This window comes from Pseudophryne corroboree, chromosome 6 (assembly GCF_028390025.1).
Source record: "Pseudophryne corroboree isolate aPseCor3 chromosome 6, aPseCor3.hap2, whole genome shotgun sequence".
Classification (NCBI taxonomy): domain Eukaryota; kingdom Metazoa; phylum Chordata; class Amphibia; order Anura; family Myobatrachidae; genus Pseudophryne; species Pseudophryne corroboree.
Genome location: NC_086449.1, coordinates 475845894 through 475873355, shown reverse-complemented (window position 1 = coordinate 475873355; position 27462 = coordinate 475845894). Strand labels below are relative to the sequence as shown.

The window sequence follows — 27462 nt, the reverse complement described above, 5'->3', positions numbered from 1 at the left end:
TTTAGTTAACCAGCCCAATGCAGTAGCAGGAAAAGAGACTACAATGGTTAGTAGCCACATACACCACACTCTCACGACAAGAGAAGTGTCAGCGGCTAATGCCATATCAACCCAAAGAAGCTAAGTGCATCAGGGTGGGCGCCTTGTGGAGCCCAGTGTACCTTGCAGAAAGAGTTTTAACAAGGGTAAGTTCTTACCATAAAACTCGTTTTCTGCTGCGGGGTACACTGGGCTCCACAAGGATGGACAATGGGGATGTCCTAAAGCAGTTCCTTATGGGAGGGGATGCACTGTAGCGGGCACAAGAACCCGGCGTCCAAAGGAAGCATCCTGGGAAGCGGCAGTATCGAAGGCATAGAACCTTATGAACGTGTTCCCGGAGGACCACGTAACCGCCTTGCACAATTGATCAAGGGTCGCACCACGTTGGGCCGCCCAAGAAGGTCCAACAGACCGAGTAGAATGGGCCGTAATGTGAACAGGAGCTGACAGACCAGCCTTCACATAAGCATGAGCAATCACCATTCTAATCCACCTGGCCAGGGTCTGCTTGTGAGCAGGCCAGCCACGTTTGTGAAATCCAAACAAAACAAAGAGAGAATCAGACTTTCGAATAGAAGCAGTTCTCTTCACATAGATACGGAGAGCCCGTACCACATCCAAAGACCGCTCTTTGGGAGACAAATCAGGAGAGACAAAAGCTGGAACCACAATCTCCTGATTAAGGTGGAAAGAAGAAACCACCTTAGGTAAATATCCGGGACGAGGCCTAAGAACCGCCCGGTCACGGTGAAAAATCAGATATGGGGAACTACAAGACAAGGCACCCAAATCCGACACTCTTCTAGCAGAGGCAATAGCCAGCAAGAACACCACCTTAAGGGAAAGCCACTTAAGGTCAGCTGAACCAAGAGGTTCAAATGGAGGCTCCTGCAATGCCTCCAAAACCACCGACAAGTAGGGAGGTTGGATACGCAACACACCCTGAGTGAAAGTATGAACATCAGGTAAAGTCGCAATTTTTCTCTGAAACCACACCGAAAAGGCAGAAATATGAACCTTGAGGGAGGCCAGACGCAGGCCTAAATCTAGGCCCTGCTGTAGAAAAGCCAAAAGTTTGGCTGTACTAAACTTGGAAGCGTCATAATGGTTAGATGCGCACCAAACAAAGTAGGAATGCCAGACCTGATGGTAAATCCGAGCAGAGGCCGGTTTCCTGGCCCGCAACATAGTTTTAATGACCTCTTCAGAAAAACCCTTAGCTCTTAAGACGGAAGCTTCAAGAACCACGCCGTCAAAGACAGCCGGGCTAGGTCCTGGTAGACACAGGGGCCCTGAACGAGGAGGTCTGGGCGTTGTGGAAGTAGAAGTGGACGCTCTGACGATAGGCCTTGCAGGTCTGAGAACCAGTGCCGTCTGGGCGACGCCGGAGCTATGAGAAGCAGATTTCCTTTTTCTTGCTTGAACTTCCGAATTACCCTGGGCAGGAGTGACACCGGAGGGAACACGTACGGCAGCCGAAACCTCCACGGCACTGCCAGCGCATCCACGAATGCTGCTTGAGGATCCCTTGTCCTTGCTCCGAAGACCGGAACCTTGTGATTGTGTCGAGACGCCATCAGATCCACATCTGGAAGACCCCACCTTTCCACGAGGAGTTGAAACACTTCTGGATGTAGGCCCCACTCGCCGGCATGCACGTCCTGACGACTGAGAAAGTCCGCTTCCCAATTCAGGACTCCCGGAATGAATATTGCCGGTAGATGGCGTTCTGCCCAACGTAGAATCCGTGAGGCTTCCTTCATTGCCAAACGGCTTCGAGTGCCGCCTTGATGATTTATGTAAGCCACTGTGGTGGCGTTTTATGACTGTACTTGAACAGGATGGTTCTGAATCAAATGCTGGGCTAGGTTCAATGCATTGAAGACCACCCGCAATTCCAGAATGTTGATCGAGAGGAGAGATTCCTCCTTGGTCCACCGACCCTGCAAGGAGTGCTGCTCCAGCACCGTGCCCCAACCTCTTAGACTGGCATCTGTCATCAACATGACCCTGTTGGATATCCAGAAGGGACGGCCTCTGCACAATTGTCGGCCCTGGAGCCACCAGAGCAGCGACAGATGGGCCTCCGGAGTCAAAGAGATCATTTGAGACCTGATCCGGTGAGGCAGGCCGTCCCAGTTGGCTAGGATCAGCTTCTGGAGGGGGCGAGAATGGAATTGAGCATACTCCACCATGTCAAATGCTGATACCATGAGGCCCAGCACCTGCATTGCCGAATGTATCGACACTTGCGGACGAGAAAGGAAGCAACGAATCCTGTCCTGAAGTTTCAGGACTTTCTCCTGAGATAAGAACAACCTCTGGTTGTGAGTGTCCAACAGCGCTCCCAGATGCACCATGCTCTGAGCAGGGACCAGGGAGGATTTCTTCCAGTTGATGAGCCACCCGTGGGCTAGTAGAAACTGGACCGTCATATCTAGATGACGCAGGAAAAGATCTGGGGAATTTGCCAGGATTAACAAGTCGTCCAGATACGGCAGTATCCTGACCACTTGATGGCGGAGCAACATCGTCATCACCGCCATAACTTTGGTGAAGACTCGCGGAGCCGTTGTTAAACCAAAAGGTAACGCCCAAAACTGGTAATGGAGGATGCCAATAGCGAACCTCAGGTATTGTTGATGTGACACTGCTATAGGAATATGCAGGTAAGCATCCTGTATGTCCAGGGAGACCATGTAGTCCCCAGGTTCCAAGGTCAGAACTATAGCGCGAAGGGTTTCCATACGGAACTTGGAAACCTTCACAAACTTGTTCAGTGCCTTGAGGTTGAGAATAGGCCGGGAGGACCCATTCGGTTTCGGGACTAGAAACAGCGGAGAATAGTACCCCCGGCCCCTCTGAGCAAGAGGCACCTGTACTACGACTCCTGTATCCAGGAGGGTCTGTACCACCGAATGCAGAGTGTTTGCCTTTGTCTGGTCCGACGGGACGTCTGTCTGGCAAAATCGGTGAGGGGGTCGGTTTTTGAAGGCTATGGCGTAACCTCGAGTGAAGACTTCCCGTACCCAGGCATCTGAAGTGGTCTTCAACCATTCCTGGGTATACCCTAGAAGCCGGCCCCCCACCCTGGGATCCCCCAGGGGGAGGCCCGCCCCGTCATGCAGCAGGCTTATCGGTCTTGGCTGCTGGCTGTCGGGCAGCCCAGGCTCTTTTGGGCTTCGGCTTACCAGGTTTGGAAGTGCGGGCCTGCTTATGGTACGCCTGACCTTTTGCTTTACCTGAAGGACGAAAGGGGCGAAAGGACGTGCTTTGGCAGACAGGCAGTTTTGGCAGTAGCCAAGTCAGCCGCTATCTTATTTAAGTCCTCCCCAAACAGAATATCCCCCTTGAAAGGGAGTAACCCCAGGGTTTTTCTAGAGTCCAGATCCACAGACCAGGATCTCAGCCACAATATCCTGCGACCCAGGACTGACGTAGTAGAGGCCTTGGCTGCTAGGATACCGGCATCAGAAGCCGCCTCTTTAATATAGCGAGAAGCTGTGACAATATATGACAAGCATTGTCTAGCATGGTCAGAGGAGATTTCAGCTTCTAACTCCAAGGCCCGTGCTTCAATAGCCTCTGCCGCCCATGTATGCAATAGTGGGCCTTTGTGCAGCACCCGTGAGGGTGTAAATCGCTTTTAGACAACCCTTGACACGTTTATCCATAGGCTCTTTTAGAGACGTGATGGTAGTGACAGGTAGAGCTGAGGAAACCACCATCCTAGCCACATGTGAGTCTACTGGAGGAGATGTTTCCCTATTCTTAGACAGCTCTGGCGCGAGGGGATAGCGAGCCAGCATCTTCTTTTGAGGCACAAACTTCGTACCCGGGCTTTGCCAGGGTTCCTGACGTATATCCACTAGGTGGTCAGAGTGAGGTAAAACTTGTTTAATCACCTTCTGACGCTTGAACCTATCTGGTTTCTTAGGAGGAACGGATGGCTCGGGATCATCCGTAATCTGCAGAATTAACTTAATAGCCTCCAAAAGATCAGGAACATCCACATGTGAACTACCCTCCCCATCAGCCGTATCTGAGTCAGAACCTGTGGGGTCAGTGTATGTGCTGTCTTCATCAGACGAGGTGTCAGTGACAGCAGTGGATTGTGAGGAGACGAGCGCTCGCTTAGAGGACCTCTTGGACTTGGGCGAGCGATGGTCAGACTTTTTAGTAGTCAGGGACTGGTTCAACTTCTTTAATTGAGCAGATAAATCGTCCGCCCACGGCGAGTCAGCTGCAGGGACCACATACGGTTGTACCGGCATTGGGGGTCCCATAGGGGGTGTTAGTTTATGAACTAGCATATGCAGAAGCGTGGAAAAAGCGGCCCACGGAGGGTCAGTATGTGCCTCCATTGCCACAGTCCCACTGGGGGGCAAGGAGCCCCCAGAACCAGAGCCCACAGCTGCTATATTCTCCTCATATGTGCCTGTGGCTTCAGCAACACCAGCAGTGTGTTCCGCCCCAGAACCGTTACCCTCAGAAGCAGACATGATATAACTTGCAGTATGAGGTAACACAGTACAATTATTAGCAGCACTATATCCCTAAACCCAAACCCCTGCGCAGTGTAGTCAGCACCAGCAGAGATAAAGGAGAGATATGGTGACTAAATCACAGAGAAAAATACGTAATACAGTATATCTTTGTGAAAATCCTATATTAAATAACACCTGACGCACCAAGCCCCCTCAGGTTGTAGAATATAGGGATAGCAGGCTGAGTGAAAGATACGAGATGGACACCACTCAGCTATCAATGCACACACAGAAGGTCACAGTTTGTACAATGCAGAGGTTATTGCAGACAATAATACTGCACTGGACTAGCTTACACAGCTATATACTCAATAGATATAACACTACACAGTAAGAAACTGGATGTATATCACAGGGTAATTGTACTATAAACCCCTGACTAAAAGCACTATTTCTTACTAACACTGACTAAAAAGGCAGGTAGAATACTTAAGTGTCACGTAAAGGCACAGCGCTGACAACCAGGCGGCTTTACATAGGAGGATTTGCCCAAGCAGTCCCAGGAACAGAGAGCTGAGGAAAAGACAGAGATGCAGCTCCAGGGCGGGAACACTTGCTGGAAATGGCACCCTGGGGCTGGGGGAGGGGCTTCAGGTCTAAGCATTATCCCCCTTGCTGGCAAAACCACCGGTTACTGTGGGCGATATTAAAATAGTTTTTAAGAGAAAACCTGACCTGCGCCCATGCCCTGGTGATCTAGTGGGATCGCCTGTATCCACAGTGTCCACCGCCAGCACGCGCGGCCCGCCTCCCACTGACCGCACCGGATCGCGATAAAGACCGGGTCCCGCTAGCGGGACCCACTTACCACCTCCCGAAGCGCGGCCACGCGATCCTGGAGAGCCCCAGCTGTGTGTGTGTCTAACATTAAGAAAACCGGAGCCTCCGCTGCAGGTACCCGGCAACCAGGGCTCGGGAGTGTACAGCGCCGCTGGGGAGAGCTGGAGCTGCAGCAGTGAATGTCACAAGACATTTACCACCGCTGCTGCCCTTGAAGTCTTCACTTTTTAGCTCATAAAAAGCTTTTCTCAGGGCTGCTTGGAGCAGCCCCTCTGTTAAGTGCCTGCTTACTGCAGCACCAACTGACAAACTGAGCTCCTGTGCTGGGAGGAGGGGTGATATAGGAGGCGGCGCTGCGCATTCTGGGAACAATCAAAGCTTTGAGCCTGTTGGTGCCTCGGATCAAGATCCTACTCTACACCCCATTGTCCAGACTTGTGGAGCCCAGTGTACCCCGCAGCAGAAAGGCAGGTTGGTTGTGTATAATGTTAGGATATGACGCGCTCTGTACCTGTCTCCTTCTGTGTATCAGTCTATGAGTGCATCCCCTAGTGTTAGACCTCGGTCACTCAGAGGCAGAGTTATCTGATGTAGTTCCTGTACCTCCATCTCAGGGAGAGAGTGAGTAGAGTGTGACACATACACACAGACTGAGAGATAGAGTCCTTGTGTACAAGTGTGCAGATCTGAGACTGGAAGCAGATCTCAGTTACAGAGACTCAGTGTTCCAGTGCATGCATCATTTTTCTACAGTGCTTCACCACCACAGACATCTCCTGATAAGTACCACTACCTAATGCTGTTTCCTTGTGTGATATATGGGCTCCTGATTATTGATATCACTGTTACATCTGAGTCACCTGTGTACACTAAATAAACCTGCATTACTGTTTAAGTCACTAAGTGTGTGGACTGACGTCACTGCACCAGATAGCCCAGTACACTCTGCAAACAGGTTATGGACCGAGACCCGTGTGTACATAAAGAATAACCCACTGAGTGCTGGTGAATAATCACAGTGACACAGTTTAAAGTGACATTTTATACAAGTGCAGAAAGGATGTTGTAAATACCAAATTGCTTTCTAACAAATATTTAAAATGCCCACTCTAATATATATTGTAAACGCCTGCACATCTTATTACCATGTGCCATGAATGTGCGCTATACATTGCAAAACACTGCATCCCATAAGAGAAAACAATACACACACATTATCTGAGTTCCAAAGCTCATTGATGTATATATTTGTTATTAAAAGGATAGGAATTCAATATATTACAATGTACAGTATACATATAGTTACATGGTTACAATTTATACAGTAATCAGTTAATACAAAATACATACAGTTACAGGCCAGCATACAATACCATTCCCTCAATGCATCCTCCTCTTAATATATCTCTCTCTCTCAGCAAATAAATACAGGAGCTGGTCTGGCAACATCTCCATCGTCTAGTACAAAACAGCAACTGGCAACTGTGTGTCTCTGTAATGTGTTATCTAGTTTTGGGGGAGGGAACTTTCTCATTCATGATGAGTCACTAGTCTGTCCGTATGCTAAACAGGTTCAGCCTTGAAGACATCAAAAGGGGCTGGCCTGAGCTTCCTGTCCACTACCTGTTTCTGTAAATGTCTATTGTCCTAATAAAAATGACTTTAGCTTTCATACATTTAATCATAACTATTTGTTGCAATGTCCTACAACTTAATACCAAGTATCAAATGAATCTACACATTAATATGCTTGCTTTAATACCAAATATGACAGGCCTATCTTGCTTCGTTCCAATAATACACATACATGACATTACTCCATTATATAATGTTAAATCATTATGATGTCTGGCGCTTGATATTATTATAATTATGTACTGTATGAAATAAGTGTCGAATCCATCTCTGTGGCATGTCCGTGTAAATGCATATGTTACCATATATTGCTGTGCTCGTTGCGCGTATTTGCAAGTATAGTGACTTATATGTGTGGAGTCTGTATGTTCTTTCTATGTAATATTTTTGACTTCAACAATGTATAATACAGGACACAGCATGAACTTTGCTAAGCTGAAAGGTTCAGAGAACTATGCTACATACAAGTTTGCCATGGGGATGCAGCTTAAGCGGGAAAAGTTGTATGAAGGTCCAAACCCAGATGATGTAGACAGAGCCAAAGGGACAATAGGTTTAGCTGTGGAGCAGCATGCCTATTCAATAGTCAGTGGGAAAGTGTCAGCTAAGGACATGTGGACAGCCCTGCAAAATGCATATGAAGATAAAGGTCTAATGAGAAGGATAAGTTTAAGACGCATGCTATATGGAATGAAACTGAGTGCCTGCAAGGACATGAATGATTACATTGATAAGTTATTGTCGATAACTCAGCAGTTGGCATCTGTGGGGTCACAGGTGGATGATGAAGAAGTTGCAATGGCTATGTTACAGAATCTGATGCCAGAATTAGATTTTTTTGCTGGTTGCGTTAGAGACAAATGACACTAGACTGACAACGGAGATTGTAAGAGCCAAGTTGCTGCAGTTCCAAAAATGTATTCCTGTCGAGACCATAGCTGAGGGTTCTGCCTTGATCACAAAGGGCACAAAGTCCAGAAAGCACAAATTCAAGTGTTTTGTACATCACAAGATAGGACAAGATAGTGCACAGAGACACGTGTGGTCCAATGGAGGAAGAATCAATCAGTGGTTACAGGTATTTCATGACTCTCATTGATGACGCCACAAGAATGACACACGTGTACTTTCTTAAGGAGAAGAGTGAAGTTGTCAACATAATTGTGGAGTACAAAAACCTAGTGGAGAATCAGACAGGTCTGAAACTAAAGATCCTGAGATCAGACAACAGTGAAGTTTATGATAACAAAGTCTTAGCCGCATTCCTTAGGAATATGGCATAAAGCATCAGCTAACAATTGCCTACACACCAGAACAGAATGGCGTGAGTGAGCGGGTAAACCGCACAATTGTTCAGAGAGCACGGACTATGTTAAGTGATGCTGGCCTGGAAGAGAAGTTTTGGGCAGAAGCAGCATCTACTGCAGTATACCTAAAGAATCGAGCACCTACAGTGGTCATCAAAGGTAAAACACCACTGGAGGCGTGGTCCAGAAAAAAACTTTTGTACATATACCAAAGGAGAAAAGGAGAAAGCTAGATCCAAAATCCATAGAATGTATAATGCTCGGATACTGCGACGAAAGCAAGGGATACAGACTTTGGGATGTTACAAGTAAACATCTTTTTAAATCCAGAGATGTGGTATTCTATGAGACAGCACTACTAACTGGAGCAGTGGAGCAACAACAAAATGTATTATTGGATGTACAGGCAGCAGAAAGCGTGTCTGAATCTGAGAGTGTCAAAGCCTACAACAAGTCAGAGAACAGAAGTTCCACGAGGAGTGACAAAGGTATTCCTGCCAAGAAATACAGTGAGGTGTATGCAAACATAGCTTACTGTGAACCTCAAAACATGCAGCAAGCAAAGTCAAGCAGTGATTGGATAGAGTGGAAGTCAGCAAATGATACAGAACTGTCAACACTACATAATCTACTGTTATATCAACTGGACTTTGATTACGCATTCCTAAATGGAGAATTGATTGAGGAAATTTATATGGAACCATCTGAACATTATGATATGGACATATTCCAAACTGGGACAGTTTGTCTCTTAAAGAAGTAGCTATATGGCCTCAAGTAAAGTGGTCATTGCTGGTATGTAAAGTTGGATGCAGCGTTACTAGAAATTAACTTTGTTAGGTCAGAGACTGATCACTGCCTATACCACAAAACCATCAAAGAAAAGTTGTTCATCATAGCTGTCTATGTGGATGATTTACTTTTGGAAGGTCAAGAAGATCACATCACTGATGTCAAGCACCAGTTTAAACAAAAATTCAAGTTGAAAGATCTAGGCCCTGCAAATCACCTATTAGGTATAAAAATTGTACAAAACCTGCAAGAGGGAACTGTCACAATTGACCAACAAACATACATTGAAGCAATAATTTCCAAGTACGGAATGACAGAAGCAAAACCAGTAAGTACTCCCATTGATAAAAGTAAAAAGATGGTCATGGCCATGTCACCAAGCCAGTTCGCAAATAATCCTGGGAGACAACACTAGATTGCAGTAAAAAGAATACTAAGGTACCTCGAAGGTACAAGTTCACTAAAGCTGAAGTTTACAAGATCATCAGATACCAGCTTAAAAATTTTCTGTGATGCTGACCTGGGATCAGATGAGGATGGTAGATGTTCTTTTACTGGATACCTGTTTGCACTGGCAGGCGCAGCCATAAACTTGGCATGTAGGACACAACCCACATTTGCCATTTCTACAACAGAGGCAGAGTACATGGTGCTCACAGAAACTTCAAAAGAAGCACTTTGGATAAGAGAGACTTTATGCGACTTAGGTCTTCCTTACCACAATGGGAACATCAACATAAAGTGTGATAACAAGGGAGCAATTGATCTTTCTTCTAGCACAAAGTATCATGGACAGTCTAAGCACATTGCTATAAGACATCATTTCATTTGTGAGTTGGTGGAAAACAAGTCTGTCAATGTGGAATATGTTGCAAGTGAAAAAAATATTGCAGACATTTTGACAAAAGGACTGTCATCACACTTGCTACTTGCATTCCTGATGGAATGCGGACTACAATATGGTTACTGTTGATTTATTCTTAATGTTTTTGCTTCACGTTCTGTTTTTGGTTACAGGAGTGACTTTATTGATTTGTTTGATAAAATGTCATGTTCTTTAAACTTGTGACCGGAGACAGTCTTGAGTGAGGGGGAGTGTTAGGATATGGTGTGCTCTGTACCTGTCTCCTTCTGTGTATCAGTCTATGGGTGCATCCCCTAGTGTTAAACCTCTAGTGCCAGGAGTCACTTGGAGGCGGAGTTATATGATGTAGTTCCTGTTCCTCCATCTCAGGGAGAGAGTGAGGAGAGTGTGACACACACACAGAGACTGAGAGACAGAGTCCTGGTGTACAAGTGTGCAGAGCTGAGACTGGGAGCAAATCTCAGCTACTTAGACTCACAGTATTCCGGTGCATGCATCATCTTCTCTACAGTGGGAGTCAGACGGCACATCTGTGCAGTCCTCCATGCTTTACCACCACAGACATCTCCTGATAAGTACCACTACCTAATGCTGTTATGTTGTGATATATAGGCTCCTGATTACCGATATCAGTGTTACATCTGAGTCACCTGTGTACACTAAATAAACCTACAATACTGCTTAAGTCACTAAGTGTGTGGACTGACATCACTGCACCAGATAGCCCAGTACACTCTGCCAACATAAAATAGTCTACCTGGTGCAATGTGTATAATGGGCTACCTGGTGCAATGTGTATAATGGGCTACCTGGCGCTATGTGTATAATGGGCTACCTGGAACAAAGTGCATAATGGGCTACCTGGCACAATGTGCATAAGTGGCTACCTGGCGCAATGTGCATAAGGGGCTATCTGGCGCAATGTCTATAATGGGCTACCTGGCACAATGTGTATAAGGGTCTACCTGGTGCAATGTGTATGATGGGCTACCTGACGCAATGTGTATAAGAGACTACCTGGCGCAATATCTATAAGGGGCTACCTTGCGTAATGTGTATAAGGGACTACCTGGTGTAATGTGTTTAGGGGGCTTTACCTGGCACAATGTGTATAATGGGCTACCAAGCGCAATGTGTATCAGGGGCTACCTGGCCTAATGTGTATAATGGGCTACTTAGTGCAGTGTGTATAATGAACTACTTGGTACAATGTGCATAATGAACTACCTGGCGCAATGTGCATAGAGGCTACCTGGTGCAATGTGCATAAGGGACTACCAAGCACAATGTGTATAAGGGGATACCTGGTGCAATGTGTATAAGGGCTACCTAGCACAATGTGTATAATGGGCTACCTGGCACAATGTCTATAAGGGACTACCTTGCAAAATGTGCATAAGAGGCTAACTGGTACAATGTGCATAAGGGGCTACCTGGTGCAATATGTATAAGGGCTACCTAGCGCAATGTGTATAAGGGGCTACCTGGCGCAATTTGTATAAGGGGCTACCTGGCACAATGTGTTTAATGGGCTACCTGGCACAATGTCTTTAAGGGACTACCTGGTGCAATGTGTATAAGGGACTAACTGGCATAATGTGTTTAAGGGGATTTACCTGGTGCAATGTGTATAATGGGCTACTTTGTGCAATGTGTATCAGGGGCTGCCTGGCCTAATGTGTATAATGGGCTACCTGGCGCAATTAGTATAAGGGACTACCTGGCGCAATGTGTATAAGAGGCTACCTGGCATAATGTCTATAAGGGACTAACTGGCATAATGTATTTAAGTGGCTTTACCTGGTGCAATGTGTATAATGGTCTACCTGTCACAATGTGTGCCATGGGCTACCTGGCCTAATGTGTATAATGGGCTACCTGGCATTATGGGCTACTCGGCACAATGTGTATAAGTTGCTCTACTGTAGCGTAACATCTATATGGGGTACTACTGTGTGGTGTAATGTGACTAATATACACTACTGTGCGATGTAATGTAATATGAGTTCTGTAGCCATGCCCCTTCCCCATGAAGCCACACCACTATAGTTTTACTGTGCACCTTAGGCATGCACTGTCCCTAATTTAATTGTGGGGGGTCAACAATTCTCTCTGGAACAGGGCACTATATTGTCTTTATACAGCTCTGACCATTGCCATTAGGAATTGCCCTTGCACCAGCTCATACTAAGCATAAGAGATCCATTGATACAGGCTTGCCTTCCCCATAATCATGACTCAGGGCTAGATGCATCATTGCTTGGAGAGTGATAAAATGGAGAAAGAAAATGTGCCAGCCAATCCGGTCCTAACTGCCATGTCACAGGCTGTTTTTGAAAAATGGCAGTTAGGAGTGATTGGCTGCTACTTTTTCACTCTCCATTTTATCACTTTCCAAGCGATGATGCATCTGGCCCTCAGAATGGTACAGAGCTTTTCATACACTTTCACGAAACTCCCACAAGTCAGAATGGTTATGTGTGACTGCATTGTCATGGAAATACAGATGCAGCCAAGTTTCCTCTCACTCAGAATTGGAAAAAGATATGCCAAACGTATATTTGCTTCTACAAAACTTGGCATTTGTGTCTGTACTAAGAGATCCATTCAACTCTAGTATCAGGCTCAGAATAAGCAACTTAATCTGAGTCTGAGTTTTTTTGCACTATTATCTGTGTGTAGTGAGTTTACATACAAGTCTACACACCATAGATGGAACATAGATCTACTCTAGGCTGGTGACAGATCAAAACATTCTATGATGTTCTTATGTCATGGTACAAGGAGCAGACACCATGTTCTTTTAGAATAATATAAGTGAAGCCAAGCAGTAACTCTTCCCCGAGAGGACAGGCTGCACTCATCACTCAAAAACTTTACTGCTTAATGAATCTCTCTGACATGCAGCACAACAGGGCCTCACTAAAAGAATGTGATACAAACTTGAGAGGTAATATTTACTTCTAGCCTAGCTGTGCTCAAAACAGATGGGCCCTCCTAATAACCTGTGCCAAGGTTTGTGTGAAATTCAGGAACACTCTGTTACAGCAATAATCAGCAGTCATACCTCCCAAACGTCCCAAAATCAGCGGACATTCTCATTTTTCAGCCATGGTCCTGCTGTCGCACCCACCGGAGGAGGGGGATGTTTGGGAACTACTATCATTCACCCAGTGCAGGAAGAGGCTTGTTGCTGGGCAAGCCCCCTGCATGATAAGAAATGGAGGCATCACACCATGGACCCGAGATCACGCCCCCTTTGACAACACCTGTCACCCAGCTTTCTAAGGTATGCAGCACTGGTAAAACTCATGTATCATAAAAAAAAACACATTCTACCATAGATAATTTTTCACTTATTTTAAATTACATACTTTGAACTTGAGTTTTAATATCTGTCACAGTTTAGCAGCTGTATGCAGAGCCTTTTTACTAACTCAAAAATCATCTCAGTTTATACATACACTTGGAGGTGGCATCTGTATTAATAGGCTATAATGAATTATGCACATCTGAATGAACTGCAAACATGTATTTGATATTTTGGTGCTCATATACACAGGTTCTTATTATAGGACTTTGAGTAACAAAACAATCAGTCAATCAAAATTTCTATTTCTGTTAGCTTTGGATGGTTCATTACATTTACATTGTTTTACATGGACAGTGGCTCAGAAAATATGTACTGTATAAGCTAATATAAGATTTATAGTAGGATGGTGTGTCTACTAGCCAGGAACACTTATGGGAAAGCCATTGATATGTGCACAAATATCCATGTGATAACAACATCTAAAAGCACAACAGTGACATATTTTATGAAGACAGTTTTGATTGTCCCTAACTATCAAGTATAAATTAAATATAAATAGGGGGTCCTAAAATTATAATAGACAGGAATATAAAGTGAAGTTTTATATTTTATACTACATGCATTCCGCAAACAGTGGGAGCAAGCATACAAGTAATCATGCACCTTTGTCTGCTGTAGATGGGCAAATTGTCTAATTTACATATAATAAAATGCATATGTGCATACTTTCAGACCATAAGAAAGAAAAAAGCAGGTGCACACTTCAAGCACTGAGAATACCAATAATCATAACCATGGCCGTAACTAGGTGTGTGCCGATGATGCCTTACCCACAGCACAGCTGCATTGAAGGCGCACCATCCGGTACCACACCCCCACGTACGGACGTTTTCATCAGTGAGGTAGTAGTGTAAGTTCCGCTGGGTGTCGGCGCCTGTCTCCCGCCGCCGCCACTGTAAGGGACGGGGAGCGGTGTGGCAGGCACCATTTGTTGTAACAGTGTCTATGAGGTGATTCCGCCAGTCAGACCCGCCTGGGAATGGGAGCGCTACTGCAGGCAGCAGCTCCGTTATATGATCCGCCGCTGTTCAACCTGTGAGACCCTGTCGGCGGGAATGGAGAGTAAGTGAGATCGCTACTGCAGGCGGCAGCTCTGTCACATGATCCGCCTGTGAGACTCGCCATCGGCAATGAAGAGGGAGAACTACTTCAGGCAGTAGTTGGGTTACTTAAACCGCTGCTGCTCTGTCTGTGAGAGCCGCCTCCGACAATGAATGTGTAAAAAGGGACTCTGCTGCTGTGCACACACACCTACCTCTGCTGCCAAATGTGTAAAAGGGACTCTGCTCCTGTACACACACACCTACCTCTGCTGCCAAATGTGTAAAAAGGGACTCTACTGCTGTACACACACACACAACTAGCTCTGCTGCCAAATGTGTAAAAAGGGACTCTGCTGCTGTGTACACACACACACACACACACACACACACACACACACACACACACACATACCTCTCTGCTGCCAAATGTGTAAAAAGGGACTCTGCTGCTGTGTACACACACACACATACCTCTCTGCTGCCAAATGTATAAAAAGGGACTCTGCTGCTGCGCGCACACACACACACACACACACACACACACACACACACACACACCTACCTATGCTGCCAAAGGGGTTCTGCTGCTGTAATTTGTAAAAGGTGGATTAAATCCTGCCTAATGTGTAAAAGGGGACTCTAACTTATGTACTATGTAAAAGGGGGACTCTGCCTGCCATAATGTGTAAAATGGGACTCCACCTGCCATACTGTGTAAAAGAGGGACTCTGCCTGACGTATTGTGTAAAAGGTAGCTATGTGGCCATGCCCTTTCCCCTTGATGCCATGCCCCTATATTTTTGGCACGCGCATACAGCGTGCATTGGCCCTGTTTTATATTTTGTGTGTGTGTGTGGGGGCGCCAATGTTGTTTCTTGCACACAGTGGCAGACAGGATTACAAAAAAGGGGGGATGGGGGGGAGGTTTGGGGAAGGCCGCACAGGATTACTAATTGGACAAAATATAACTACCTCAGAATTAACTGACACTCTTGGGATATTTTTCCCTTTAATTGGTCAATTGTATACCTATAACCAAAATGGTATTGTTGGTAACAACGAATTTTGACGGTCAGTGGTGCTCCCAAGGGTATAGAAGCACAAATCATAAAGAAGACTACAAAGAAGACAAGATAACCCTGGTAGGGAGCACTCTTATCTGAGGTAACAAAATTAATTAATGTGTATTAATGAAATAATCTTAAAATTACAAATTTTATTAGATATGCCTTAAAAATTTAAGTCTACACAGTCCGTGTGAATTCACTAATAAGTATGTGATCATTTGTGAAAATATATTGAGAGATATGGTCTTATCTAGATGACCTCAGTCAGAACAAATTCTATATGTTCAAGTCCATCTACGTAATAAATCCCTTACCACTGGTGTGTGGCTAAGTAAGAATATGTTAAAAATTAGACAATGTGACCATCATCGTTATCAATTGTATAGCCCATATACAAATTCTCAGGGCAATAAGTTTGAATCATAGGTCACTGATAGATTATTTTTAGTTGGGTCACCTATACACCAGTATGAGGCCCAATTAACAAAGAGAAGTGTCTGTGAAGCCGTTTCTCAGAGATATAGTGGACATGGGCATGCCATCAGTCAGCCATGTAATGGTGCCACCTGTGTGAAAAAATGATAATTAATTTATGTTAAACCACACGCATATACAAAATGAAGGGGTGTGAGGCACCAGCACTTAAAAAACCCTATTTGTTCTATGTCAAATAGTCCTGTGTTAATCATCCAGAAGGAAATGAATTTACCTTTAATATGGATCACAGTCGCTGCTATGTAGAGGTATGACAGGATGGCAGATTTAAAAAAATAGGCCCCAAACAGCACATGATGCAAAGAAGAAAAAGAGGTGCAATGAGGTAGCTGGATGGCTAAGCTAAGTGACACAAGTGTGCGGCACAAACACCTGGCCTATCTAGGAGTGGCACTGCAATGGCAGACAGGATGGCACTTAAACAAACTAGGCCCCAAACAGCACATCATGCAAAGAAGAAAAAGAGGTGCAATGAGGTCTCTAGATGACTAAACTAAGCGACATAAGTGTGTGGCACAAACAACATGGAATGTGCTGGAATTTGCCCAGATGTAATACACACACAATATTGGTGGCACAGGAGAGCGTACCCCTAAACCACACAAACACACGGCAAAGCCTATAAAATTAATTTGGATAATAATAACTTTTTTATTTGGAGCTATTATAATAATATGCAGCACAGGCAAGCGTACCCCTACACCACACAGGGCAAACCCTGTAAAAATTATTTGGATAATAATATAAGTAATGTGTATTAGCCTTTTATTTGGAGTAGATAATATACAGCACAGGACACCACCACTGGACTTATGGCAGCATGAGACACCACCACTGGACTGATGCAGCACAAGACAGCAGCACTGGACTGGACTTATACGGCAGTACCCCTGGACTTATACGGCAGTACCCCTGGACTTGTACGGCAGTGTCAGACAGGATGGCACTTTAAAAATCTAGTCCCCAAACAGCACATGATGCAAAGAAGAAAAAGAGGTGCAAGATGGAATTGTCCTTGGGCCCTCCCAGCCACCGTTCTGTTGTATAAACAGGACATGCACACTTTAACAAACCAATCATTTCAGCGACAGGGTCTGCCACACGCCTGTGGCTGAAATGATGGGTTTGTTTGGGCCCCCACCAAAAAAGAAGCAATCAATCTCTCCTTGCACAAACTGGCTCTACAGAGGCAAGATGTCGACCTCATCCTCACCGTCCGATTCCTCACCCCTTTCACTGTGTACATCCTCCTCCTCACAGAGTATTCATTCGTCCCCACTGGAATCCACCATCTCAGGTCCCTGTGTAATTTCTGGAGGCAATTGCTGGTAAAGGTCTAACCAGAGGAATTTATAATTCATTTTGATGAACATCATCTTCTCCACATTTTGTGAAAGTAACCTCCTACGCCGATTGCTGACAAGGTTACCGGCTGCACTAAACACTCTTTCAGAGTACATACTAGAGGGGGGGGCAACTTAGGTAAAATAAAGCCAGTTTGTGCAAGGGCATCCAAATTGCCTCTTTTTCCTGCCAGTATATGTACGGACTGTCTGACATGCGTACTCGGATGCTGTCACTCATATAATTGTCCACCATTCTTTCAATGGTGACAGAATCATATGCAGTGACAGTAGACATGACAGTAATCGTTCCTTCAATACGGACCAGATGTCAGCACTTACTTCTGACTGCCCTGCATCACCGCCAGCGGGTGGGCTAGGAAATATTTTCCTTTTCCTTGCAGCCCCAGTTGCGGGAGAAAATGAAGGAGGAGCTGTTGACGGTCACGTTCCGCTTAAGTTGAAAATTTTCTCACCAGCAGGTCTTTGAACCTCTGCACACTTGTGTCTGCCAGAAAGAGAGATACAACGTAGGCTTTAAACCTAGGATCGAGCACAGTGGCCAAAATGTAGTGCTCTGATTTCAACAGATTGACCACCCTTGAATCCTGGCAAAGCGAGTGAAGGGCTCCATCCACAAGTCCCACATACTTAGCGGAATCGTTCCGTATTAGCTCCTCCTTCAATTTCTCCAGCTGCTTCTGCAAAAGCCTGATGAGGGGAATGACCTGACTCAAGCTGGCAGTGTCTGAAGTGACTTCACGTGTGGCAAGTTCAAAGGGATGGAGAACCTTGCACAAGACGGAAATCACTCTCCACTGCACTTGAGTCAGATGCATTCCCCCTCCTTTGCCTATATCGTAGGTGGATGTATAGGCTTGAATGGTCTTTTGCTGCTCCTCCATCATCTGAAGCATATAGAGTGTTGAATTCCACCTTGTTACCACCTCTTGATTCAGGTGATAGCAGGGCAAGTTCAGGAGTGATTGCTGGTGCTCCAGTCTTTGGCACGCGGTGGCTGAATGTCGAAAGTTTCCCACAATTTTTTGGCCCACCAATAGCATCTCCTGCACGCCCCTGTAATTTTTAAAAAAATTCTGTACCACCAAATTAATTGTATGTGCAAGACATGGGACGTGCTGGAATTTGCCCAGATGTAATACATGCACAATATTGGTGGCGTTGTCCGATATCACAAATCCCCAGGAGTTTCTTAGTGGGGTAAGCCATTGTGCGATGATGACCCTCAGTTTCCGTAAGAGGTTGTCAGCGGTGTGCCTCTAACGAAAAGCAGTGATACATAGCGTAGCCTGCCTAGGAACGAGTTGGCATTAACGAGATGCTGCTACTGGTGTTGCTGCGGGAAGCCATAATGTTGTTGCTGCGGGAGGCCATACATCTACCCAGTGGGCTGTCACAGTCATATAGTCTTTAGTCTGCCCTATTCCACTTGTCCACATGCCCGTGGTTAAGTGGACAGTGGGTACAACTGCATTTTTTTGGACACTGAGGACACTTTTTATGACGTTTCTGTACGTTCTCGGTATCGCTGCCTAGTGAAGTGGAACCTAGATGGGATTTGGTACTGGGGACACACTACCTCCATCAATTCTCTAAGTCCCACTGAACTAATGGCGGATACCGGATGCACGTCTAACACCAACATAGCTGTCAAGGCCTCAGTTATCCGCTTTGCAACAGGATCACTGCTGTCATATTTCATCTTCTTCACAAAAGACTGTTGGACAGTCAATTGCTTAGTTGAAGTAGTACAAGTGGTCTTCCGACTTCCCCTCTGGGATGACGATCGACTCCCAGCAGCAACAACAGTAGCAGCAGCAACAGCAGCAGTAGTACCACTCAAGGATCCTCCGGAGGAATCCCAGTTAGGAGAGGACTCCTCAGTCTTGCCAGTGACATGGCCTGCAGGACTACTGACGTTCTTGACTGAAGAGGAAGTTGACGTTGAGGGAGTTGGTGGTGTGGCTTGCAGGAGCTTGGGTACAAGAGGAAGAAGGGATTTAGGTGTCAGTGGACTGCTTACGCTTTTACCCAAAGTTTCACAACTTGACACTGACTTCTGATAAATGCGCAGCAGATTACGTATAAAGCCGGATGTTCCTAGGTGGTTAACGTCCTTACCCCTACTTATTACAGATTGACAGAGGCAACACACAGCTTGACACCTGTTGTCCGAATTTGTGGAGAAATAATTCCACTCCGAAGAGGTGGCTTTTTTGATATTTTGCCCAGGCATCACAATGGGCTTATTCATCCCACAGACAACAACTGTCTCCCCCGATGCCTGATTTAAACAAACCACATCATCATCAGAATCCTCATCGTCAACTTCCTCCTCAGCGCCAGCAACACCCATATCCTTATCCTGGTGTACTTCAACAGTGACATCTTCAATTTGAATATCAGAAACTGGAATGTGGGTGCTACTTCCAGCACTTGCTGAGGGCATGCAAATGGTGGAAGGAGCCACCTCTTCCCATCCAGTGTTGGGAAGGTCAGCCATCATAACTGCCAACACACTTGGACTCTCCTTGGGGATTTGTGATACCATCTTAGAACGCACAATTCTTTGCTGTGCTTTTGCCAGCTTAACTCTTATCATTTTTCTAGTGGGAGGATGAGGGCTTACATCATCATGTGAATCTGAACCACTAGTCATGAAAATAGGCCATGGCCTTAGCTGTTCCTTGCCACTCCATGTCGTAAATGGCATATTGGCAAGTTTACGTTTCTCCTCAGACCATTTAAATTTATTTTTTGGGGTCTTTTTACTGAACTTTGGCTTTTTGGATTTTACATGCCCTCTACTATCACATTGGGCATAAGTCTTGGCAGACGACGTTGATGGCATTTCATCATCTATGTCATGACTAGTGGCAGCAGCTTCAGCACTAGGAGGAAGTGGTTCTTGATCTTTCCCTATTTTAGCATCCAAATTTTTGTTCTCCATTATTTTTCTGGAGTTATATAACAAAATATGCAGCAGAGGACAGCGTATCCCTACACCACACAGGGCAAACCCTGTAAAAATTATTTGGATTAAATATTAATAACCCCTTGGAGTAAATAATATACAGCACAGGTCGGTACCACTGGACTTATACGGCAGTACCACTGGAATTACATGGCAGTATCACTGGAATTCTACAGAAGTATCACTGGAATTCTACGGCAGTATCACTGGAATTATACGGCAGTATCACTGGACTTATACGCCAGTACCACTGGAATTATACGGCAGTATCACTGGAATTATACGGCAGTATCACTGGAATTATACGGCAATATCACTGGATTTATATGCCAGTATCACTGGACTTATACGCCAGTATCACTGGAATTATACGGCAGTATCACTGGAATTATACAGCAGTACCACTGGATTTATACGGCAGTACCACTGGACTGGATTTATACGGCAGTATCACTGGACTTATACGCCAGTACCACTGGAATTATACGGCCGTATCACTGGAATCAAACATCAGTATCACTGGAATTATACGGCAGTACCACTGGACTTATTCGGCAGTACCACTGGACATATATGGCAGTAATACTGGACTGGATTTATTCAGCAGTACCGCTGGATTTATACGGCATGACCACTGAGCATACACGTATCACTGGAATTATATGGCAGTACCAATAGGTATATACAGCAGTATCACTGGACTGGATTTATACGCCAGTACCACTGGATTTATATGGCATGTCCACTGGACATATACGGCAGTATCACTGGACTGGATTTATACGCCAGAACCACTGGATTTATACGGCAGTACCAATACGGCAGTATCATTGGAATTATATTGCAGTACCACTGGACATATATACAGCAGTATCACTGGATTTATACTAGTGATGAGCGGGTTCGGTTCCTCGGAATCCGAACCCCCCCCCCCGAACTTCAGCCTTTTTACACGGGTCCGAGGCAGACTCGGATCTTCCCGCCTTGCTCGGTTAACCCGAGCGCGCCCGAACGTCATCATCCCGCTGTCGGATTCTCGCGAGGCTCGGATTCTATCGCGAGACTCGGATTCTATATAAGGAGCCGCGCGTCGCCGCCATTTTCACACGTGCATTGAGATTGATAGGGAGAGGACGTGGCTGGCATCCTCTCCGTTTAGAATAGAAATAGATAGAGAGTGAGAGTGAGACACTTGATTTACTGGAGCTTAGGAGTACTCAGAGAGTGCAGAGTTTACTAGTGACTGACCAGTGACCACCAGTGCAGTTTTATTATTATTTAATATAATCCGTTCTCTGCCTGAAAAAAAACGATACACAGTGACACAGTATACCATATCTGTGCTCAGCCTCAGTGTGCTGCATCATCTATGTATATCTGACTGTGCTGAGTGCTCACTGCTCACACAGCTTAATTGTGGGGGAGACTGGGGAGCAGTTATAGCAGGAGTACATTAACAGTGCACACTTTTGCTGCCAGAGTGCCACTGCCAGTGTGACTGACCAGTGACCACTGACCACCAGTATATTGTGATTGTCTGCCTGAAAAAGTTAAACACTCGTCGTGTGGTGTTTTTATTCTATAAACGCATTCTGCTGACAGTGTCCAGCAGGTCCGTCATTATATAATATATACCTGTCCTGCAGTAGTGATATATATATATTTTTTATATCATTATCATCCAGTCTATATTAGCAGCAGACGCAGTACGGTAGTCCACGGCTGTAGCTACCTCTGTGTCGGCAGTCGCTCGTCCATCCATAATTGTATACCACCTACCTGTGGTGTTTTTTTTTCTTTCTATCTTCTTGATACTAGTAGCTTACTTTAGGAATCTGCAGTGCTGACAGTGTCCAGCAGGTCCGTCATTATATAATATATACCTGTCCGGCTGCAGTAGTGATATATATATATTTTTTATATCATTATCATCCAGTCTATATTAGCAGCAGACGCAGTACGGTAGTCCACGGCTGTAGCTACCTCTGTGTCTGCAGTCGCTCGTCCATCCATAATTGTATACCACCTACCTGTTGTGTTTTTTTTTCTATCTTCTTGATACTAGTAGCTTACTTTAGGAGTCTGCAGTGCTGACAGTGTCCAGCAGGTCCGTCATTATATAATATATACCTGTCCGGCTGCAGTAGTGATATATATATATTTTTTATATCATTATCAACCAGTCTTTATTAGCAGCAGACGCAGTACGGTAGTCCACGGCTGTAGCTACCTCTGTGTCGGCAGTCGCTCGTCCATCCATAATTGTATACCACCTACCTGTGGTGTTTTTTTTTCTATCTTCTTGATACTAGTAGCTTACTTTAGGAGTCTGCAGTGCTGACAGTGTCCAGCAGGTCCGTCATTATATAATATATACCTGTCCGGCTGCAGTAGTGATATATATATATTTTTTATATCATTATCATCCAGTCTATATTAGCAGCAGACGCAGTACGGTAGTCCACGGCTGTAGCTACCTCTGTGTCGGCAGTCGCTCATCCATCCATAATTGTATACCACCTACCTGTTGTGTTTTTTTTTTCTATCTTCTTGATACTAGTAGCTTACTTTAGGAGTCTGCAGTGCTGACAGTGTCCAGCAGGTCCGTCATTATATAATATATACCTGTCCGGCTGCAGTAGTGATATATATATATTTTTTATATCATTATCATCCAGTCTATATTAGCAGCAGACGCAGTACGGTAGTCCACGGCTGTAGCTACCTCTGTGTCGGCAGTCGCTCGTCCATCCATAATTGTATACCACCTACCTGTGGTGTTTTTTTTTTCTATCTTCTTGATACTAGTAGCTTACTTTAGGAGTCTGCAGTGCTGACAGTGTCCAGCAGGTCCGTCATTATATAATATATACCTGTCCGGCTGCAGTAGTGATATATATATATTTTTTATATCATTATCATCCAGTCTATATTAGCAGCAGACGCAGTACGGTAGTCCACGGCTGTAGCTACCTCTGTGTCGGCAGTCGCTCGTCCATCCATAAGTATACTAGTATCCATCCATCTCCATTGTTTACCTGAGGTGCCTTTTAGTTGTGCCTATTAAAATATGGAGAACAAAAATGTTGAGGTTCCAAAAGTAGGGAAAGATCAAGATCGACTTCCACCTCGTGCTGAAGCTGCTGCCACTAGTCATGGCCGAGACGATGAAATGCCATCAACGTCGTCTGCCAAGGCCGATGCCCAATGTCATAGTACAGAGCATGTAAAATCCAAAACACCAAATATCAGTAAAAAAAGGACTCAAAAATCTAAAATAAAATTGTCGGAGGAAAAGCGTAAACTTGCCAATATGCCATTTACCACACGGAGTGGCAAGGAACGGCTGAGGCCCTGGCCTATGTTCATGGCTAGTGGTTCAGCTTCACATGAGGATGGAAGCACTCAGCCTCTCGCTAGAAAAATAAAAAGACTCAAGCTGGCAAAAGCACAGCAAAGAACTGTGCGTTCTTCAAAATCACAAATCCACAAGGAGAGTCCAATTGTGTCGTTTGCGATGCCTGACCTTCCCAACACTGGACGTGAAGAGCATGCACCTTCCACCATTTGCACGCCCCCTGCAAGTGCTGGAAGGAGCACCCACAGTCCAGTTCCTGATAGTCAGATTGAAGATGTCAGTGTTGAAGTACACCAGGATGAGGAGGATATGGGTGTTGCTGGCGCTGGGGAGGAAATTGACCAGGAGGATTCTGATGGTGAGGTGGTTTGTTTAAGTCAGGCACCCGGGGAGACACCTGTTGTCTGTGGGAGGAATAGGGCCATTGACATGCCTGGTGAAAATACCAAAAAAATCAGCTCTTCGGTGTGGAAGTATTTCAACAGAAATGCGGACAACATTTGTCAAGCCGTGTGTTGCCTTTGTCAAGCTGTAATAAGTAGGGGTAAGGACGTTAACCACCTCGGAACATCCTCCCTTATACGTCACCTGCAGCGCATTCATCATAAGTCAGTGACAAGTTCAAAAACTTTGGGCGACAGCGGAAGCAGTCCACTGACCAGTAAATCCCTTCCTCTTGTAACCAAGCTCACGCAAACCACCCCACCAACTCCCTCAGTGTCAATTTCCTCCTTCCCCAGGAATGCCAATAGTCCTGCAGGCCATGTCACTGGCAATTCTGACGAGTCCTCTCCTGCCTGGGATTCCTCCGATGCATCCTTGCGTGTAACGCCTACTGCTGCTGGCGCTGCTGTTGTTGCTGCTGGGAGTCGATGGTCATCCCAGAGGGGAAGTCGTAAGACCACTTTTACTACTTCCACCAAGCAATTGACTGTCCAACAGTCCTTTGCGAGGAAGATGAAATATCACAGCAGTCATCCTGCTGCAAAGCGGATAACTGAGGCCTTGGCATCCTGGGCGGTGAGAAACGTGGTTCCAGTATCCATCATTACTGCAGAGCCAACTAGAGACTTGTTGGAGGTACTGTGTCCCCGGTACCAATTACCATCTAGGTTCCATTTCTCTAGGCAGGCGATACCGAAAATGTACACAGACCTCAGAAAAAGACTCACCAGTGTCCTAAAAAATGCAGTTGTACACAATGTCCACTTAACCACGGACATGTGGACAAGTGGAGCAGGGCAGGCTCAGGACTATATGACTGTGACAGCCCACTGGGTAGATGTATGGACTCCCGCCGCAAGAACAGCAGCGGCGGCACCAGTAGCAGCATCTCGCAAATGCCAACTCTTTCCTAGGCAGGCTACGCTTTGTATCACCGCTTTCCAGAATACGCACACAGCTGAAAACCTCTTACGGCAACTGAGGAAGATCATCGCGGAATGGCTTACCCCAATTGGACTCTCCTGTGGATTTGTGGCATCGGACAACGCCAGCAATATTGTGTGTGCATTAAATCTGGGCAAATTCCAGCACGTCCCATGTTTTGCACATACCTTGAATTTGGTGGTGCAGAATTATTTAAAAAACGAGAGGGGCGTGCAAGAGTGCTGTCGGTGGCCAGAAGAATTGCGGGACACTTTCGGCGTACAGGCACCACGTACAGAAGACTGGAGCACCACCAAAAACGCCTGAACCTGCCCTGCCATCATCTGAAGCAAGAAGTAGTAACGAGGTGGAATTCAACCCTCTATATGCTTCAGAGGTTGGAGGAGCAGCAAAAGGCCATTCAAGCCTATACAACTGAGCACGATATAGGAGGTGGAATGCACCTGTCTCAAGCGCAGTGGAGAATGATTTCAACGTTGTGCAAGGTTCTGCAACCTTTTGAACTTGCCACACGTGAAGTCAGTTCAGACACTGCCAGCCTGAGTCAGGTCATTCCCCTCATCAGGCTTTTGCAGAAGAAGCTGGAGACATTGAAGGAGGAGCTAAAACAGAGCGATTCCTCCACAAAGTACACAGGGAGCTGAGATGGTGGATTCCAGTGGGGACGAATTGATAATCTGTGAGGAGGGGGATGTACACGGTGATATATCGGAGGATGATGATGAGGTGGACATCTTGCCTCTGTAGAGCCAGTTTGTGCAAGGAGAGATTAATTGCTTCTTTTTTGGTGGGGGTCCAAACCAACCCGTCATTTCAGTCACAGTCGTGTGGCAGACCCTGTCACTGAAATGATGGGTTGGTTAAAGTGTGCATGTCCTGTTTATACAACATAAGGGTGGGTGGGAGGGCCCAAGGACAATTCCATCTTGCACCTCTTTTTTCTTTCATTTTTCTTTGCATCATGTGCTGTTTGGGGAGTAGTTTTTTGAAGGGCCATCCTGCGTGACACTGCAGTGCCACTCCTAGATGGGCCAGGTGTTTGTGTCGGCCACTAGGGTCGCTTAGCTTAGTCACACAGCTACCTCATTGCGCCTCTTTTTTTCTTTGCGTCATGTGCTGTTTGGGGGGTGTTTTTTGGAAGGGCCATCCTGCGTGACACTGCAGTGCCACTCCTAGATGGGCCAGGTGTTTGTGTCGGCCACTAGGGTCGCTTAGCTTACTCACACAGCTACCTCATTGCACATCTTTTTTTTCTTCTCTGCATCATGTGCTGTTTGGGGAGTAGCTTTTTGAAGGGCCATCCTGCGTGACACTGCAGTGCCACTCCTAGATGGGCCAGGTGTTTTTGTCGGCCACTAGGGTCGCTTAGCTTAGTCACACAGCTACCTCATTGCGCCTCTTTTTTTCTTTGCGTCATGTGCTGTTTGGGGGGTGTTTTTTGGAAGGGCCATCCTGCGTGACACTGCAGTGCCACTCCTAGATGGGCCAGGTGTTTGTGTCGGCCACTAGGGTCGCTTAGCTTACTCACACAGCTACCTCATTGCGCCTCTTTTTTTTCTTCTTTGCGTCATGTGCTGTTTGGGGAGTAGTTTTTTGGAAGGGCCATCCTGCGTGACACTGCAGTGCCACTCCTAGATGGGCCAGGTGTTTGTGTCGGCCACTTGGGTCGCTGAGCTTAGTCATCCAGCGACCTCGGTGCAAATTTTAGGACTAAAAATAATATTGTGAGGTGTGAGGTGTTCAGAATAGACTGAAAATGAGTGGAAATTATGGTTATTGAGGTTACTAATACTTTGGGATCAAAATGACCCCCAAATTCTATGATTTAAGCTGTTTTTTAGGGTTTTTTGAAAAAAACACCTGAATCCAAAACACACCCGAATCCGACAAAAAAAATTCGGTGAGGTTTTGCCAAAACGCGTTCGAACCCAAAACACGGCCGCGGAACCGAACCCAAAACCAAAACACAAAACCCGAAAAATTTCCGGTGCTCATCACTAATTTATACGGCAGTACCGCTGGACATATACGTCAGTATCACTGGACATATACGGCAGTGCCACTGGACATATACAGCAGCACAGGGACACCACAACTGGACTGATGCAGTATAACACAGCACCACTGGACTGGACTTATACAGCAGCACTGGACATATGGCAGCAGAGTAACCACCACTGTGACTGGACTGATGCAGCACAAGACACTACGACTGCACTGATGCAGGAAAACACAGCACCACTGCAATGGACTGGACTTATACAGCAGCACTGGACATATGGCAGCAAGAGGCCACCACCACTGTGACTGGACTGATGCAGCACAATACACTACCACTGTACTGATGCAGTACACTGAGGACGGAGATATGTCCTCTCGCTACACTCTCCAATGCCGCAGTGAAAATGGCGGTGACGCGTGGCTCCTTATA

At 45.7% G+C, this 27462-nt stretch overlaps 1 long non-coding RNA gene across 1 annotated transcript in view; it reads right to left on the bottom strand.

Moving 5' to 3' along the window:
- Window positions 1–13102, bottom strand: part of LOC134932645 (uncharacterized) — a 51664-nt gene extending 38562 nt beyond the window's left edge. The window contains exon 1 of the long non-coding RNA XR_010179435.1: window positions 13036–13102. This is a non-coding gene — a long non-coding RNA (uncharacterized LOC134932645). The remainder of the gene's footprint in view (window positions 1–13035) is intronic.
- Between the last annotated feature and the right edge of the window lie 14360 nt (window positions 13103–27462).